This window comes from Lolium rigidum, chromosome 6 (genome assembly GCF_022539505.1).
Source record: "Lolium rigidum isolate FL_2022 chromosome 6, APGP_CSIRO_Lrig_0.1, whole genome shotgun sequence".
In the NCBI taxonomy this organism is placed as follows: Eukaryota; Viridiplantae; Streptophyta; class Magnoliopsida; order Poales; family Poaceae; genus Lolium; species Lolium rigidum.
In genome coordinates, this window is record NC_061513.1 from 92,283,858 (window position 1) to 92,304,759 (window position 20,902).

A 20,902-nucleotide genomic window follows, 5' to 3' on the forward strand; every position below is an offset into this window, starting at 1 on the left:
TGAAGTTTTACCTCACTCGTAAAGTAGGAGGTTGTGTTGATCTTATGTAAACAGCTCGTGTGTACTTCTATAGACATACCTTGGACTCGCATATGTTTCTGTTGTACCACTCTGAGAGATGTAATATGAGTGGAACGGTGTTTCACTTGTGTTATGTCAACGACTTGTGTACTACACCATGCAGTGGTACGCTGGGTCATCACACCGGTGGCGCGCGAAAGGTTGGGGGCAGTCCGCGCGGGCGAGGAAGGCGGCGCTGGTCGCGGCGGCCGACCATGGGTCGCCAGCCAGCGGCGGCGGTTTGGTAGTGCGGCAGCGAGCTGGAGAGAGAAAAGGGATTGACTCCCTGGAACGAACGAGTGGAGGAGGAAGGTGCGCGTGAAAAACGGTGGGCCCAGCGAGACACGCGGCGCGCAGCCAAGACGGAGGATGGAAACGCTTCATCCCCCGGGGGAACACAATCATTTTCCTATTCTTTACCATGTATTTGTGGTACCCATCTGCAGCAACATCTCCTGTGCTTTTGTCTGCGATTTTGCCTGCAAGGGCAGGTCGAATTATCAAAAATACCGACTTGAACCTAACCACATCGAACGAATTCTTGGCCGACCACATGCAGTTCTGCTCATGGCTATTGCCGATTTGTCATGCCAAATGTAGTTATGGTTCAGCAACGGAAATGCTGTGTCGAATTGTTCTACCGAGAGGAAATTAGTCTCAAATACGAATGCAATGCAACAGGAAAACTGCTCACGGATTGCTCAAAGTTCTGTTTGTAGGCATTTGAGATATAGAGATGAAAAGTATCCACAAAAATATGCATGCTCCCATGCTAACACGAAATGGTATCAGACATTGCAGAACAGAAAACCAGGAGTAGAAACTAACCAGCGTGAGTGAAAGTGTCCCAAATGCTTGGGCTCCTGCCATCCTCATCAACAGCACCCTCATACTGCGTGCAAAAGAAACATTAAAATCAAGTAGGCGAGGAAACTGCATTACATTAACGACGTCACTTGACGAACTAAACAGTATACACGCCAGAACTGTCTGCACAAACAAAAAAGATTACTTACTTGATTCCTATAAAAAGAAAAGATAACTTACTTGATATGCTGAAGTTCCAGCTCCAAAGACAAAGCCCCGTGGGAAATCACTTCTTGTGAAGACAAGATCAGCCGCGGTTGCATCCTGAACCCAGAGGGGCAGCAAGGGAAAGAAGAAGGCAGTAGCACCACCCATCTGTGCAGCAGTGCTTGCGTTTTCAGTTTGCCCCGTGGGAAGCGACCAAATTAAAAAATTAAAAACTTGCCTGAAGTCAGGACTCGTTAAAGGATCTCGGAACTCGGATGGGCAGGGGCAGCTAGTTCTCGGAACTCGGAACTCGGAGTAGAATATTTGGGAGTAGTCTGCGTCTGCCTGGGCTCTTCCACTCCACGAAAACATTTAGTTTTTTTAATAATAAAACGTATTATTATCGTGAGATACTAATTATATTTATTTTTTCAACAACGGTATACCTTAATGATAGTACAGATACACGTATGAAAAAAAATCCCCACGAAAGTGTTTTAGTTCTTACAACACAGGCATAAACACCACCATAACAATATCTCTAAAGTTTGAATTCTCCAAAAACAACATCTTCAAAAAGAAAACGGTAAACAAGCATCGTCGTCAGTCCTCGCCGGATCATAGATCTTAGGTTTTTATCATTAAGAAAGTATTCGTTCTCAAAATAAATACCTTCAACAAACACATTTTCAGATACAGCCATCTAAGGCTAGAGTTTGAATTTTCACCCTGAAAGGTATGACATTGAACTTCTCCTATCTGACAGTCCCACCTCCGCGGAGAGGATCCACCCGACCGCGAAGAAAACATTTAGTACGTGACAATTTCTTTCATAAAATTATGATCTCGATCTTGAATGTTCACACTTTCTTTCTCGTGATCAGCGCTCAAGTGATCACGCCAACCTGCGAGCCTCCGTTGAACACTTTGGACAAATGCGTAACAGGTTTGATGGATAAATTCAAGTAAGTAATAATTAAGGTTTTTGCTAGTCCGTATTTTTCTTTTTACGAAACACAGTCGGAGGTATTAGCAATGGCTGTTAACGTGTACCTTTGTCTCGGCCACGGTTCCATGTTATATAGGAGGCACACAATGCCAGAGTTTGTACAGAACACGTATTACAGAAACGTATACAGACTCAGCCCGTATGAGGCCCAAACACATATGATATAAACCTCTAATACATATTATAACACCCTCCCTTAATCTAAACCTGTCGAAAGGTTGAGATTACGCTTGAATTCATCGAGCTTCTTGACTGGTAGAGCCTTTGTAAAACCATCTGCCACTTGATCCTTGCTAGAAATAAAATGAATAGCTAGTCTATTTTTAGCCACTCTCTCTCTAACAAAATGAAAATCAATTTCAATGTGCTTGGTGCGAGCATGAAACACTGGATTTGCAGATAAATAAGTGGCTCCTAGATTGTCACACCAAAGACTTGGTTTTTGTATCAGCTTTACTCCAAGTTCAGTAAGAAGAGCTTCAACCCAAATTAACTCAGCTGTGGCATTAGCTAAAGCTTTATATTCTGCTTCAGTACTTGACCGAGACACTGTTTCTTGTTTTCTAGCACTCCAAGAAACCAAGTTTGGACCAACAAATATAGCAAAACCACCTGTAGATCTCCTATCATCCAAGCAACCAGCCCAGTCTGCATCTGAGAAAGCACTTAAAAGTGTGGAAGATGATCTTGTAAATGTGATGCCAAGTTTCACTGTATCCTTCACATATCTAAGAATACGCTTAACAGCTGTCCAATGTTCTGTAGTTGGGGCATGAAGATACTGACAAACCTTGTTTACAGAAAAGGCTAAATCAGGCCGTGTCAGGGTTAAATACTGAAGAGCTCCAACTATGCTTCTATACTGAGTACAGTCTTCAGAGCCAAGAGGCGTACCATCTGTGAGAGATAACTGTTCAGAAGAGGACAAAGGTGTAGGAGCAGGCTTACAATCATGCATGCCAACTTTGCTTAGTAACTCTGTAGCATATTTTTCCTGTGTCAAAAGCAGACCATTTGGTATCCTCTTCACCTCAATACCAAGGAAAAAATGTAAGTCTCCTAAATCCTTGATAGCAAAGTTCACATTTAAATCTCGAAGAAGCGCAGTGATAGCACGATCAGAAGAGCCAGTAACTATGATATCATCAACATAAATTAACACAAACATAGTGATACCTGACTTTCTCAAGAAGAACAAGGAAATATCAGCCTTGGACGGTGTAAATCCTAGTTCACATAGCTTAGAGCTCAATCTAGAATACCAGGCTCGAGGTGCTTGTTTCAGACCATATAAGGCTTTGTCAAGTTTGCAAATGTGATGCGGAGCATGGGGATTTTCAAAACCTGGAGGTTGTCTCATGTAAACCTCTTCTTCCAGAACACCATGAAGAAACGCGTTCTTGACATCTAGCTGCCGTAAGCTCCATCCACAAGAGACAGAGAGAGATAAAACAATTCTGATAGTTGCAATCTTCACTACAGGACTGAATGTATCCTCATAATCAATGCCATATCTCTGCTTAAAACCTTTTGCAACCAGTCTTGCTTTATATCTATCAATAGATCCATCTGCCTTCTTCTTAATTCTGTACACCCACTTGCAATCAATCAAATTCTTGTTTTTACTTGCAGGGACAAGATGCCAAGTCTTGTTCTCAAGAAGTGCATTGTATTCTTCTTCCATAGCCTTGCGCCAATTTGAGTCATTCAAAGCCTCTCGTAAGTGTATGCGGTTCACCTGTAGAGGACAACATACCATAGCGAACCGTACCATCAGTATATTGTTTGGGATTGCGTATACCTTTCTGCAGTCGAGTACGGACCCCAGGTGGTGAAGGAGGAGGCGGAGAATGTGCATTTGAATCATCATCTGAGGTGGCTGAATTTTCTTCTTCTTCCCCAGCAGCAGCCGCAGCAGAGACCGCATCAGAGTTGGATGCAGAAGATCCCGCACCTGGGGAATCGGCGGCAGACAGCGACAAGGAGCTCCCGCGCGGGGAGCCAGGACTGCCACGCGGCGACGAAGCACCGGGTGCATGTGCGTGCGGTCCCGCAGGCGTGTGGCCAGCACGCGCGGACACTGCAGGCGAGGCCTGCTGTTCGCTGTCGGAGGCTGTCCGCGTCTGGCTGGACGGATCCACCTCGGGGCGCGACGTCTCGGAATCAGCGCTGGCAGAAGAATGTTCAGGAAAATCTGCTCCGTGTTCTGTGCTCGTTTCGTCGTTTTGTGACTGATTTTCAGCAGCAGATTCAGCACTGATTTCTTCACTGTTTGCACCAGAATTTTCTTCAGAACTTGTGGTATCCTGCAACACATTAGGAACAGACACAATAGGTACAACATGGTTATTGCAATTTTGTGCACTCTCATGGGAAGTGGAGGTGGATGACGGAAGAAGGAGAATTTCCTTCTTAAGAAGAGCACCTGCATTTGGATGAAGAGATGCAAATGGGAAGACATTTTCATCAAAGACAACATCACGGGAAATATACACACGACCTGTGGAGATATCTAGGCATTTGACACCTTTATGGAGAGGACTATAACCAAGGAACACACATCGTGTGGAGCGAAACGCAAGTTTCCGCTTGTTATAAGGACGAAGGTTGGGCCAACATGCACAACCAAAAGTTCTCAATGCATCATAATTTGGAATGATATGAAGGAGCCGTTCGGTGGGAGTTTCAAAATCAAGCACTTTGCTGGGAAGTAAATTAATGAGAAAGGTTGCAGTGATAAAAGCTTCATCCCAGAATTTAAGGGGCATGGAGGCATTGGCAAGCAAAGCAAGACCAACTTCGACGATATGACGATGCTTTCTTTCAGCGAGAGCCATTTCGCTGATGAGCATGAGGGCAAGAGACATGATGTGTAATGCCAACCTTTTGAAAGAAACCATTTAACTTCTCATATTCACCTCCCCGATCGGTTTGCATAGTAACAATTTTTCACGTCAAACTTACGTTCAACATATTGTTGATAGTTAAGAAAGGCTTGATAAACATCAGAACGCTTTTTGAGCAAATAGATCCATGTAAATTTACTGAAATCATCGATAAAGCTTACATAATATGCATGTTTTCCCACAGAAAGAGGGGCAGGTCCCCATACATCAGAAAATACTTGCTCCAAGGGAGCAGTAGAAACACTAGAAGAAGTGGGGTATGGTAGCTGGTGACTCTTTGCCAACTGACAAGAGTCACAAACATAAGGGGTACTGTCTGGAGTGTAAGCTATTTTATTCTTCCTAAGAACTTGTTGAACCACGAACGAAGATGGATGTCCTAAGCGGCGATGCCATGTAGCGGATGATGGCTTTATTGTGATGAAGGCGTGCTTGGCGGTCTCATGAAACATAGGCACCAAGGGATAGAGACCACCCCAGCAGGGGCCCCTAAACAGTGTCCTTCGAGTTGCTTGGTCCTTGATTAAAAAGAAGAAAGGATGAAACTCAATAAAGACATGATTATCAAGAGTAAAGCGGTGAACGGACAAAAGATTCTTTGACGCACTAGGGACATGAAGGATATTATTGAGATCAAAGGAACCATGAGGAGTGCGCAAAACTGAATTACCAATATGACTAATGTGCATACCTGAACCTTCAGCAGTGCGAACTCGATCTTGCCCATGATACTTGTTGGCTATAAGAAGCTTGTTTAATTCACTGGTGATGTGGTCAGTGGCCCCTGTATCAGTATACCAATTTGTATCAACACCATACGACGCAAGGTTTGCTCCCTTCTCACCATCATCCCTGTCCTTCTTGTCATCCGAGTAACGCCACCAGCACGCATTGGCAGGGTGACCATGCTTCTTACAAATTTGGCACTCCGTATCAACATAAGGAGTAGGGACACGATCGGAACGGCGTCCATCAGAACGTCGGCCACCACCATTATCTCTACGGCGATCATCACGACGGTCACCTCTACGATCATCACGGCGCCAAGTGTCATCACGGCGCCAGTTTCCATTGCCTCGGTTGTCATCACGGCGCCAGTTGCGGCTGTCATCATCACGGGTATTGCCACCACCACGGTAGGGACTGCGAGCTCGTGGCGGAGGAGGAGAGCGATCCATGAAAGATTGCTGCACTAGCCAATTAAACCAAAAGTTCGAACTGATGGAAAGAGACTAGGCAATGTATTTATATTTCAACACTCCCCCTCAAGTCTAGGCAATTTTAGTCCTTAGCGTGGGTTCGGTGCGGGCCGCATAATCTTTTTTCTTTTGTTTTTAAATCTGCGTGAGCAGGGTCTTGAACTTGAGACCTCTTGGCTCTGATACCATATTAGCAATGGCTGTTAACGTGTACCTTTGTCTCGGCCACGGTTCCATGTTATATAGGAGGCACACAATGCCAGAGTTTGTACAGAACACGTATTACAGAAACGTATACAGACTCAGCCCGTATGAGGCCCAAACACATATGATATAAACCTCTAATACATATTATAACAGGAGGCAGCCGCTCACAAATACGTACACACTCACCGCTACGTACGCACGCACACTCTACCTCTATGAGCATCTTCGAGAGACTGGTTAATAAACTTGATCCAACGAGTCTTGAAATTGGTGAAGTCACCACAAGCTTCCCACTGTCGACGGGAACGTCGCATCCTACTGAAAAATATTCCGCCTTTATGAGACACCAAAGTGTAAAATCTGTGGTTTGAACTCTGGTGAGCTAAATGTGCAACTACCCCCTAACCATCCAATCACGGGTTGGTTCTCATTGCTAGTCAGTACATCTGGTTACCCGGAAGTGACTGAGTTTGCCGAGCACCCTAGTAAGAGAGCTTACTGGGCAAAAAAATTCTACATATTTTTAGTTGAGTTTGGCCAATTGAGATTTTATTAATTTTTGGTATTCTTAGCTACCTGTGTTGGATTTGCCTAAGATCAACATACCCATCTACACATTGGAGAAGATGCAGAACACACACGAGAGGGTTGCAGCATGCTCCTCAAACACAAACTAGTTACATGGCTTTATATAACACACACATACACACATGTTCAAGGCCACAACTACTTGATCCACTTTTCATCAAGCACTAGCTACACACACACACGCACACGTTCAGCATTACCAAGCCTCAGATCATTCACCAGGAGCTATTTCACGGCGGCATCGTACATGCATGGCCTACTCACTGACTTGGTCCTTGGTATTCCAGTGTGCACAGATGAGTTTAATCTACAAAGCTTTTGACTAATTTTAGCATGTGTATGCATATATTTAATTAATGGCTACAAATCAGCTCACTTGCTCCGTACTCTCTGTTTCTATGCTAAGCTCTCTGCCAATTACAACACCATGCACACATATCACTTGTCACTACTAGAACCAGATGCAGCTGATAAAAATAAAGTGAAAACAAATATGATCTAATCCTCTATATTGAGGAGTACTAACAAGATTAGTGCCAATAATCACTTTCCTACTTATCATTATTTATTTCTTCCTTGAAGCTCATGAATGTCGAGTGCAACACGGAGGCGGACGCCAATGCCATCTTGTCACGTAGATTTTCGCCGTCGCTGCTGGCCTCAAGTGTGCCACCGTGACACGCTCCTATGCAGTGGCGGAGCTTGCCAGGAAATCTGGGAGGGCAAACCAGAAAAAACTATGATTTGTGGGGGCAAAAAGCTCAAAAATTTCTACTATATTCCACATTTTTTATTCACTAATTTTCTAAAAGCTGGGGGGGGGGGGGTGCCCCCCTGACTTGTACATAGCTACGGCACTGCTCCTATGCCTTCACCACGAGTGTATCGCCGTGACACGCTCACTGCCGCATGTTCACCGCAGGTGCCATAGCTTGCCGCTGACTCACCTCTGTGTTGGCCACCGGTGACGCAACTCATCAGTAAACCGCCTTCATGTTGCCATCGATGCTGCATCTTGTCAGCGATTCCGAGCATCACACTTTTCTTTTTCACTCGTGGCGCAGCTCGACGACGATGGAGATCGTGCCTCGACCAACGAGGTTCTGATACCAACTGTTGGATTTGCCCAAAATCAATACACACATATGCCCAAAATTCACTACTACATTTAGATGCAGCTGATAAAAACAAAGTGAAAATAAACGCGATCTAATCCCTATATTGAGCACTAATAACAAGATTAGTTCCAACAACCCGGCATTTACCGAGCGGCTGCCAAAATTACAAAAAAAAATCATTTTTAAATTTTATTTTTACCTTTATTTGGTAATCGTCCTAGACTTCTATGTAAGAACGATAACCGTGAATTCCACACCCCCCCCCCCCAAAAAAAAGTAGTTTAGTGATTGAAACCTTGGTAACTGCATAACGAGTCCGGAATTTGGGCATGATAGTCTTTTCCGGGCAAGTCCCAAAATGGCATTGGGTAACAAACCTCCTCACTTTAAGCCAGAGGGCTTAAAAAATCTCTACATTGCGAACGATTTCATAGGAGGCGAAGGCGGAGCCGTGGAGGTGACGGGCATGTGGCGCATGAAACATACATTTTCACTATAGTCATCTTCTGTGTGTTTCTACGATAGGTTCGTGGCACGACATCTCATCGTCTTTTTCTTTTGCCCGCACCAACTCGTTACAGCTACATGCCTATTTGAATGATATGTGGGCTAACACTATTTTGGATCTGCGTTTACTTTCTGCTTATTGTGTTTTTATTGGTGGTTCTCTCATTACTTGGAAGACGAAAAAACAGACCGCGGGTTCAAATGCACAACTGAGTTGCGAGCTATGGCTCTCTTGACGACAAATGTGACTTGCTTACCGTGGTTACTTGAGGATTTTGGCGTTTCTGTAATTACTACACGCACTACCCTCTTGTCAGATAGTGCAAGTTTATCGGTACTACGCTTGCATGAGCTCACCAGTCATATTGGTATTGATGCTTCGTTGTTCGCTCGGGTGTGCACGATCGTTGTTTCTCTTCAGTATGTGCTTTCAGAGTTGTAATTGACAAGACAAACTAGAGCACAACATGCATTTTACCTTTCCAAACTGATGAATGTTATAGATCTACCATGGAGTTTGAGGGGAGGGAGTTAGAGTTATATTAATGATGGCTTTTGGCCTCCTGCATATTTGGCCTGTGGGCTACCACATATGCATGTATATATCATGGCCTTTGCCCTCTTGAAATATATTCTCATAACATGGACAAGATTAAGAAAAACTGTTAAATGTGTCCAGCTATCCAAGTAGATGACTTATATTGCGGTCCTCATTTTTGATAAGTTCTTTCACATTTGAATGCAAAATTATCATAGATATACTTATCTTGTGGAACTTAAATAGTAACTGAACAAAAATATGAGTTATCCATCTTAGGTGTACATGTCTCATATCAACATCTGACGATTTGTATATATTTACAATAACATACAAGCAGAAGATACAATCAATTATATAATGTCTTGCAAATAGCATTATGATTAGTCTACAAATTGAAGATGGATAAACAGATTTCATGTCGAGATGATGTTGTACTTAACACAATATTTGGGGTGGCCATACAATCTATCATTTTACTTTCTCCGTAGGCCCCCATCACCCGGCCACTGGGCACGCACTCACCATATTTGGGAGTCAGGACGGTAATGAAGACATGGCGTTCAGCACTGGTTATCGCCTTATCGGGCATTCCACAAAAGCGCAGAGGTTCCGGCCTTCTCCTTCAGGAAGGCAGAGTACCAGCGAGCGGAGAGCCTGGCTCGCCGTGGCTGTCTCTCGTCAGCGAAATCGACGCTGTACAGGCCGTACCTAGACTGGTATCCTGACAGGAGCTCGAACAGGTCCATGAACGCCCAGGCGAAGTAGCCTCTCACGTTGACTCCGTTCCTGCACAACAAGAAAGAGCATCAGGATGGAACCGCTTCTTCCGTATACTTGTTCGGGTCTCAAGTATCTCTGTAACAAATATTAGCCGTGTGGTGAAAATGTTAACTTTTGAATTCCAATGTTTCTTTTAAACAAAATTCCACTGTTTTGAAACGAATGAATGGGCTGAGCTACTGCGATATTGTCTTCAAAAGAATTGCTGATTTTTTTTATGTGTTTGATCCTGACGCACCTCAGTGCGTGTAGTGTGTTTTCCATGTAGCTGCTCAAGTAGGCAATTCTGTCAGTGTCATCTAGACTTCCGTCGGCAGATCCCATACCTGACCAGATGTGAAACAGGACACATGATAAAATGAACAAATTTATTCGTTTAAACATACTTGCTTCTGGTGGGAAATTGTGCTTGCCATTCTCTTGGATATAAATGGGAAGGTTCCCATAGGTTCCTTTCAGGTACTCCAGTACAAGTTGCAACCCTTTGGGATCACTTGGAATATTTGAAGGGGCACCCTGCAGACCAATAAAAAAGATGATCTGGACAGTTATTGTCAACATTGTAATAACAGTTTTAAGCCATCTTTCTTTTCTATTCTCTTGATTCTGTTATAGAAAAAATAAGCCAATGCATATAAACTCCAAGGCCAATCAAACTGAAGTTGGCACAGAACACATTAGACATAATTTTTTACCTGACCAGCTGGCGGGTCAGTCCTAGAACCTGCATCATACAAAGAAATCACTTGTTAGAACACTACTGCCACTCTTTTCTGTTACATTTGTCCAGTAAAGTGGTGAACAGATAGTATAATTTGTGATTGAAATGGTCAAAAAACAGTTGTGTCATGCAGTACATTGGCAGAAAATGTAACTCAAACCATGCTCTGAAGATAAAGAATACTAGACACTAAACATGTCTAGGGATGACTGAACACTACCCTCGGAGAAATGCCCAGCTTATATGTGACTCATGAATCTGGAAAGGCTACTTGCCAAGGGCAACAATCCTAGTATCACTATCCAGGAAAAGATACTTACCTCTGATATAAATTGACATGTCCGTGTTGTAGTCTCGAACACCTGTTTCCAGAGGGCGGTCATTCACGTAGAGAGAATAATAGTGATTTATTCCTATAAAATCTAAAGAACCCTTGATGAGTTCAGACTGATTTTTAGTGAAGGATGGAAGGCGAGAGCCAACATTCTTCTTCATAACTTCTGGGTAGTCCCCAAACACCAATGGATCTAGTATCCTGCAAGTACAGGCACTTAAGATCTCAACAATGCACATATTATACAGGTGAAATGCTTTCTGTGACAAAATGGAGGTAAAATATCATACCAGCCAAACAAGAAATCTTTACATCTCTCCGCTGCTTCTAAATCCGCAGTGGAATTTGTCAACGGATAACTCCAGTAGGAGTAGAAACTTATGCCAACAACTCCTTTTTGCATGGGCTGCATACAAAAGGTTCCTTTTAGTTTTTATTAGCATATACCTCTGAAAATTTTGCACTGCAACAGGGAAATAATGGATAAAGTAATAATGTTTTTAGGAAAAAAAGAACAGCGATCACAGTCCACTCAATTAACAGAATAAGAGTCTATGTACATTTCGGTCAAAAGAGTCTATGTACATCCCTCTTTTGAAGGAAACAAGGCCAGGAACCTGAACAAAGTAAACCAACTATTCCACCAAGAAATACTAGTCAACCCGTTGCCCAATGATATATTAAAATGTGGTTATATGTAATATATGACTGAAAACGGTGCCTCCATTATTGAGAAAAGCTTAGCTGGCTTAGAGTGACACAGTTTATGAAGAAAGCAGCACCAAAACTAATTTGAGCATTCACTCACTTGATACTTTTCTTTGTACAGACTGAAAACTGATGCATGCGCCAAAAGGGTATTATGAGCTGCTACGTAAGGTTCAGTACTAGAGTCCCCAATAGTGCATTTTGTTGCTCCAAATGGATCGGAGCAACGTGCAGGAGGGAATATAGCAACATCATAAGAGGCCATTAGACCAATGTTTGGCTCATTCACAGTCGTCCAGGATGTAACCCTATCTCCAAACTCCCTGAAGCAAATATCTGCATATGCTGTGAAATCTTCCCTGCGTTTTGCGGATGTGAAAATATGAATATGAAAATTATTATGTCGTAAGTATGAAAATGATATATAAAATTGTCACTACAATAGATTTATTTATTCATTAGTGAAACCATATATGAACTTACACAATTCTGGGGCTTAACCATCCACCATACTTGTCTTCAAGAATCTGAGGGAGATCTAGATGGTGAAGTGTGATATGGACTTGTATTCCTAATATAAATAACACAGACACCGGATGGTTCAAATGATCAATGCCTTCTACTTTTATTTCGTGTAGATTTATTGAAACAAAACAATGCATACTCCAAACATGTGAGTATGACCCAAGAAGTGATTGCAGTTGAATATTTAAATACTCAAAGATCTTACAAATATCTTACCATGATTTACTAGGTCATCAATTAGGTTATTGTAGTACTCCAGACCTTTTGGATTGATAGCCCCGCTTCCATCTGCAAACCCGAAATTTCAGAAACGATATGATAAATTAGGAAACTAAAGCAGATGGTTTTGATAAAGGTGCTGATGAGTTCTGTACTTGGAATAAGCCTTGACCAGGAGATGGAGAACCTATAAGCCTCTAGGCCAGTCTCAGACATGAGCTTAACATCCTCCTGCAAAATCAAATAAGCCAAATTTCTTTTAGAAAGAAATGCTCAATATTTTGCAAAGGACCCATATTATTTACCATGTATTTGTGGTACCCATCTGCCGCAACATCCCCTGTGCTTTTGTCTACCATTTTGCCTGCAAGAACAATTCAAACAGTCAAAATTGACCTAACCGCAACAATCGAAGTCTTGGTTAACCACATCAAGTTCTGATCATGGGTATTCCTAATTCCCAGTTTGCCATTTCAATTACTCAACATTCAGTTATGCTTCAGCATCAGATATATATGCTGTGCAAAATTGTTCTAACAAGAGGGAACTAGTGTTAAAACCCCACGCAATGCATCAGGACTCAGGAGAACAGATCACAGGCTGCTCAAGGGTCAAAACATGAAAATTATCTACAATCATATGGCCCCATGCTAAAACAAAATGTAGCCAGACATTGCAGCACCGGAAAACCAGACACAAATTTCAGGAACATGTAGGAACCAACCTGCGTGAGTGAAATTGTCCCAGCAGCTTGGGCTCCTGCCATCCTCCGCAACAGCACCCTCATACTGCAAGCAGAAGAAACGTCGAAATTCAGTATGTACAAAAAAACCACTGTATCAAGGACGTCAGCCGATGAACTAAGCACGGCAGAACTTTCAGCTCAAACAAGATAGATTACTTACTTGATATGCTGAGGTTCCAGCTCCGAAGACGAAGTCATGGGGGAAATCACTTCTTGTGAAGCCAAGATCAGTCGCAGTTGCATCCTGAACCCAGAGGGAGATCAGGAGGCAGAAGAAGGCAGCAGCGCCCATCTCTGCTGGTGCTTTTCTGTGCCTAATCGATTCTTGTGCTTCGGAGAAGACTTTATCAGGTATATTAATCTCAACAGCAGCCTCAAGCTCGTGGAACGCAACCATATTGAACAGCATGTATCTGAAGTCAAACATCATGTGGACACGTGCAGCAGCAGCTACAATGTTAGCACTGTGCTGCACATGCTTCTTTTTCAACAAATATACTTGGGTCTTGATTTTTTTAGGATATTCTTTTTTCTGTTCGTGATCGGCGCGCTGAAGTGGTTGCGCGCTTTTGCCCCTGCGGCATCCCACTAGCGACAAGCCCACATGGACAATTTGGACGAACGCGTCAAATAGCTGGTGGATAAACACAGATCAGTACCAGCATCGATTAAGAAAAGACATCTCGCTTAGAAAATCAATCGCGTGTGAGTCACAGGATTTAATGGAGAAAGGATGAGGCTGAACTGTTGGGCCGCGTACCAAAATACAATGAGCGGCATGGAAGGCATCACAGATCTTCTAGTTCTCCGTGGCCCTTGCGCTCTGGAGGAACCGGAACAATCCGAGCACGCTGCGACTGGCTGGGGAACTTAGACCATCTCCACTCGTCCCCCCGAACAGACCCCCGGCGAGCGTTTTTTTCCATCCGGACGGCGAAATTCGGCCCAGTCGCGCCCCCGGTTCCTCGTTTTCGTCCGGATTTGGGCCTAAATTCATCCGGCGATCCCACGCCATCCCCGGTCCCCCGGGGAGCGCTCGGGGACTCCGGACGAAACGAAAGCGCGCGTGGCCCCAACTTGTCGGCGACAATGGCCTCCGATCTACGGCAATACCCTCGTCTTCCCGATCTACGGCAATACCCTCGTCGAACGAAAGTTTTGAAATCTCAAGTGGTTCAACATAGATAGATTATATATATTTCGAATATAATTCGAATAAACATATATATTACATATAAAAACTTTAAAACGAACTTAAACTACTTCTTCTTCCTACGTGGCCCCGCCTCATCGTCGTCGCGGCGACGCTTTCGGCTCGTCACCTCCTCGTCGGAGGAAGTTGAGTCCTCCTCCTCGTCAGTGTCCTCAGCCTCTTCGTCGTCCTCCTCCTTCTCCTCGGCCTCTTCCTCCTCCTTTTCCTCGGCCTCTTCCTCGGCCTGCTCCTCGGCCTCTTCGTCCTCCTCCTCGTCGTCATCCCATTCGTCCTCGCTGGCCGGCGGGGGGGAATCGTCGCTGCTAGACGATGCAGCTGGATCCCACCAATGGCGCCATCCGGGCGGCTTCCCTCGTCGTCGGTGTCCGATGGCCAAGAGAGATCGCTCATGGTTGACGGAGGATGGTGACGAGAGAACAGATGAATGGCGTCGGCCGTCGGAAACCGTATATGTAGGTCTCCCGACGAAGAGAGCGGCGGTTGCTCTTCCGCGGAGTTCGTGCTCCATTACGGTGGTTCTCGCATCGAGGCCACTTCGACCGTTCCCGACGAGTCGTTTCGGCTCTCCAGACCACTTCGCGACGGTTCAATGCGTCGAGGGAACTCCGACGATTGCCCTTCCCGGTGGATCGCGCCGTCGCTACGCACGCGGTGGGTGCCCGTCCATGGGCTCGCGGCTGGAAAAATGGGCCTCCCCAGGCCAAAAACTACATCCATCCGGCGCTAAATAACGCCGGATTTCGGCCTGGGGAGCCCCAACGGCTGGGGATGCTCTTAGGCCATCTCCAACCGGGCGACCCATCCGCGCCCGCGCGTCCAGATAGATCCAGCCGGACAAAAATCCGGCCCAACGCGGGGATGCGCCGCAAAAGCGGACGGTCGCGGCGTCCGGAACGACGCAAACTCGGCCCAAATCTGGGCCGAGTTTGCGTGGCCGCGGATGGCACGCGGCGTCCTCGCGTGTCCGCCTGTCCGCGTGGCTGGCCCACCTGTCAGTGCCCCAGTCCTATTAAATGTGGACTGGGGAAGGGGACTGTCCCTATCCAGTCCCCACTTTCCACTCCGGCCGCACGCGCGAGCTCGAAGCTTCCGCGCCGCCATGGCCCCGAAGCGCGAGTTCTCGCCATTCGCCAACGACCACGAGGCCGGCAGCAGCCGGACAGTCGCGCCGGCGCCGTTCGCCATGGGGCCGCCGGCGCCGTTCGCCATGGGGCCGCCGGCGCCGTTCGCCATGGGGCCGCCGGCGATGCCCAGACGCGACCGGATCTACGTCACCGTAGCGGTGGCGCAGATGTTCTGGGACGCCGGCGTCCCAATGCCGTGGGGGGGCGTGCACCTCCCCCACGGCTGGCACCTGAGCCCAGATCGGGTTCCGGTGCCGCCCATCCCGGGCTCCGGCCGCGCCCGCTACGCCGAGATCCGGAGGCGCCACGCTCAACTGCCGGCGGACCTCCGGCGGGACCCCGCGTGCGGCGACGCAAGTCCCAACCGGGACTTGTGGTTCGAGGTGGAGCACGATGCGCGCCGGCGCACGTGCTTCACATCCGCGACGGCGCGGCCTCGCGCGCAGCCGCGCACACCTGCTAGGCGGGCTGGCCGCCGCCCCGGTGGCCTCTACATCAACGAGCCCGCGCCCCAGCCGCAGCCCCAGGAGGAGGAGGACGACCCGGAGCTGCAGGCGGCGCTCGCGGCGTCCCGCGAGCAGGGCGACCTCGACGAGCTGGCCAAATGACCGCACCTCGCCGAGACGCTGCGCACCTCCGCGCTGGAGGAGGCGGCCAGGAAGGCCCGGGAGGACGCCCGGGCGGAGGCGTGGGCCTTCCTCGAGCCGGCACGCCGTCGGGGAGGAGGCTACGCGTCGCGGCGGCGCTCCGGGAGGAGGAGGAGCGCCGGGCCGCGCGCCCCGGCGGAGGAGGAGCGCCCGGCCACGCTCCGGCTGCCGGCGGAGGAGGAGCGCCGGCCACGCTCCGGCTACGGGCGGAGGCTGCAGGCCGCGGCGGAGGAGCAGCTCCGGCAGGAGTCCGCGCGGAGGGCACGGCTGCGCAGGCCGGCGAGCCCGCCGAACCCGCAGTCCGCCCGGGAAAGGGCGCAGTGGGAGCCCTGGCCGGAGTCCCCGGTGCCCTCCGGCGTGTCGAGCCGGAACAGCGCGTCGCCGCCGGGGGGCGTTGTCGTCATCGACGCCGACGATGACGAGTACTACTGGGAGTAGTACTGCCAGCGGCCACTGATACGCCTCCGACGTATCGATAATTTCTTATGTTCCATGCCATATTATTGATGATACCTACATGTTTTATGCACACCTTATGTCATATTCGTGCATTTTCTGGAACTAACCTATTAACAAGATGCCGAAGTGCCGATTCTTGTTTTCTGCTGTTTTTGGTTTCGAAATCCTAGTAACGAATTTCTCGGAATTGGACGAAATCAAGACCCGGGGTCCTATTTTGCCACGAACCTTCCGGAAGACCGAAAGGGATACGAAGTGGGGCGACGAGGCGCCGCCACCATAGGGCCGCGCGGCCAGAGGGGGGCCCGCGCCGCCCTATGGTGTGGGCCCCTCGTCAGCCCTCCGACTCTGCCCTTCCGCCTACTTAAAGCCGCCATCGCGAAGCCAAGATCTGGGGGACAGGAGTCTCTGTTCCGGCACGCCGCCGGGACGGGAAGTGCCCCCGGAAGGCTCCTCCATCGACACCACCGCCATCTCCATCAACGCTGCTATCTCCCATGAGGAGGGAGTAGTTCTCCATCGAGGCTCGGGGCTGTACCGGTAGCTATGTGGTTCATCTCTCTCCTATGTACTTCAATACAATAATCTCATGAGCTGCCTTACATGATTGAGATTCATATGATGATGCTTGTAATCTAGATGTCGTTATGCTAGTCAAGTGAATTTTACTTATGTGATCTCCGGAGACTCCTTGTTCCACGTGTGTAAAGGTGACAGTGTGTGCACCGTGTGAGTCTCTTAGGCTATATTTCACAGAATACTTATTCACTCTTATGAATGGCGTAGTGAAGTGCTTATTTATATCTCTTTATGATTGCAATGTGTTTTGTATCACAATTTATCTATGTGCTACTCTAGTGATGTTATTAAAGTAGTTTATTCCTCCTGCACGGTGTAATGGTGACAGTGTATGCATCCGTGTTAGTACTTGGCGTATGTTATGATCATGATCTCTTGTAGATTGTGAAGTTAACTATTGCTATGATAGTATTGATGTGATCTATTCCTCCTACATAGTGTGAAGGTGACGGTAGTGCATGCTTGTGTTAGTACTTGGTTTAGTCGTGTTGATCTTTCATGCACTCTAAGGTTATTTAAATATGAACATTGAATTGTGGAGCTTGTTAACTCCGGCATTGAGGGTTCGTGTAATCCTACGCAATGTGTTCATCATCCAACAAGAGTGTAGAGTATGAATTTATCTATTCTGTTATGTGATCAAAGTTGAGAGTGTCCACTAGTGAAAGTCTAATCCCTAGGCCTTGTTCCTAAATACTGCTATCGCTGCTTGTTTACTGTTTTACTGCGTTACTACTGCTACCATATTACCACCATCAACTACACGCCAGCTCTTTTTCTGGCGCCGTTGCCGGGGACCTGAAGAAAAGTTACTCCACAAAGATTTCTAACTCCCACGTCAACTACACGCCAGCTCTTTTTCTAGCGCCGTTGCCGGGGAGATCAAGACACGCTGCAAGGGGAGTCTCCACTTCTCAATCTCTTTACTTTGTTTTTGTCTTGCTTTATTTTATTTACTACTTTGTTTGCTGCATTATATCAAAACACAAAAAAATTAGTTGCTAGTTTTACTTTATTTTACTGTCTTGTTTGCTATATTGAAAACACACAAAAATTAGTTTACTTGCATTTACTTTATCTAGTTTGTTTTATTTACTACTGCTAAAATGGCTACCCCTGAAAATACTAAGTTGTGTGACTTCACTAGCACAAATAATAATGATTTCCTATGCACACCTATTGCTCCACCTGCTAATACAGCAGAATTCTTTGAAATTAAACCTGCTTTACTGAATCTTGTCATGAGAGAGCAATTTTCTGGTGTTAGTTCTGATGATGCTGCTGCCCATCTCAATAATTTTGTTGAACTATGTGAAATGTAAAAGTATAAAGATGTAGATGGTGACATTATAAAATTAAAATTGTTTCCTTTCTCATTAAGAGGAAGAGCTAAAGATTGGTTGCTATCTCTGCCTAAGAATAGTATTGATTCCTGGACTAAATGCAAGGATGCTTTTATTGGTAGATATTATCCCCCTACTAAAATTATATCTTTGAGGAGTGATACGTCTCCGACGTATCGATAATTTCTTATGTTCTATGCCATATTATTGATGATATCTACATGTTTTATGCACACTTTATGTCATATTCGTGCATTTTCTGGAACTAACCTATTAACAAGATGCCGAAGTGTCGGTTCTCGTTTTCTCGCTGTTTTTGGTTTCGGAAATCCTAGTAACGAAATATTCTCGGAATCGGACGAAATCAAGACTCGAGTTCCTATTTTCACCGGAAGCATCCGGAACACCCGAGAGCCGCGCAGAGGGGCCCCGTGGGCCCCGGATGATAGGGTGGCGCGGCCCGGGCCCTCGGCCGCGCCGGCCTATGGTGTGGCCACCCCTTCGACCCTCTCGCGCCGCCTCTTCGCCTATATAAAGCCTCCGTCGCGAAACCCACGAGGCGAAGAATGACGATACGGAAAACCTTCCGGAGCCGCCGCCATCGCGAAGCCAAGATCCGGGGGACAGGAGTCTCCGTTCCGGCACCCTGCCGGAGCGGGGAAGTACCCCGGAAGGCTTCTCCATCGACACCGCTGCCATCTCCACCGCCATCTTCATCACCGCTCGTTGCTCCCATGAGGAGGGAGTAGTTCTCCATCGAGGCTCGGGGCTGTACCGGTAGCTATGTGGTTCATCTCTCTCCTATGTGCTTCAGTACAATAATCTCATGAGCTGCCTTACATGATTGAGATTCATATGATGATGCTTGTAATCTAGATGTCACTATGCTAGTCAAGTGAGTTTTACTTATGTGATCTCCGGAGACTCCTTGTCCCACGTGTGTAAAGGTGACGAGTGTGTGCACCGTGTGGGTCTCTTAGGCTATATTTCACAGAATACTTATTCACTCGTTGAATGGCATAGTGAGGTGCTTATTTATATCTCTTTATGATTGCAATGTGTTTGTATCACAATTTATCTATGTGCTACTCTAGCAATATTATTAAAGTAGTTTTATTCCTCCCGCATGTGTGCAAAGGTGACGAGTGTGTGCACCGTGTTAGTACTTGGTTTATGCTATGATCATGATCTCTTGTAGATTGCGAAGTTAACTATTGCTATGATAATATTTATGTGATCTATTCCTCCTACATATGCATGAAGGTGACAAGTGTGCATGCTATGCTAGTACTTGGTTTAGTCTTTTGATCTATCTTACACTAAAGGTTACTAAAATATGAGCATTATTGTGGAGCTTGTTAACTCCGGCATTGAGGGTTCGTGTAATCCTACGCAATGTGTTCATCATCCAACAAAAGTGTAGAGTATGCATTTATCTATTCTCGTTATGTGATCAAAGTTGAGAGTGTCCACTAGTGAAAGTCTAATCCCTAGGCCTTGTTCCTAAATACTGCTATTGCTGCTTGTTTACTGTTTCTATTGCGTTACTACCGCTGCGTTACTACTACCGCGTTACTACGCTTGTTTACTCGTCCCGGGCAAAGCACTTTTCTCGGTGCCGTTGCTACTGCTACTATTTATTCATACCACCCGTATTTCACTATCTCTTCGCCGAACTAGTGCACCTCTTAGGTGTGTTGGGGACACAAGAGACTTCTTGCTTTGTGGTTGCAGGGGTTGCATGAGAGGGATATCTTTGACCTCTTCCTCCTCGAGATCGATAAACCTTGGGTAATCCACTTAAGGGAAACTTGTCTGCTGTTCTACAAACCTCTCGCTCTTGGAGGCCCAACACTGTCTACAAGAATAGAAGCTCCCGTAGACATCAAGCACTTTTCTCGGCGCCGTTGCTCGAGGAGGAAAGGTAAAAGGCACTCATACTCCGGTTCCAGGTAACAGTACTTTTCTGGCGCCATTGTGTTTGTGCTCGAAGCTATTTCCTTTAGATCCTGCAATTGCATCTTTTGTTTCTTGTTTACACTAGTTTGGCATAATGGACAACAATGAGCTTCTTATTCTATTTCCTGATTTAAAACATGGATTGTTTGATGCGAAAATTAAAAAACCTATGGAATCTTATTTGCATGCTCGGTAGTAATATTAGTATGAACGCTTTGAACACCATTGTTGATAATAATGTAGAAAGTTCTAAGCTTGGGGAAGCTGGTTTTCATGATCTTTTTAGTCCCCCAAGCATTGAGGAGAAAATTTTCTTTGATGATACTTTGCCTCCTATTTATGATGATTATAATAGTGGTCTTTTGGTACAACCTACTATGGAGAGTAAATTTTATTG

General features: G+C 46.1%; 1 pseudogene; it reads right to left on the reverse strand.

Moving 5' to 3' along the window:
• LOC124662958 overlaps nt 1-14,008 on the reverse strand; it is a 43,371-nt pseudogene extending 29,363 nt beyond the window's left edge.
• Nucleotides 14,009-20,902: the final 6,894 nt, after the last annotated feature.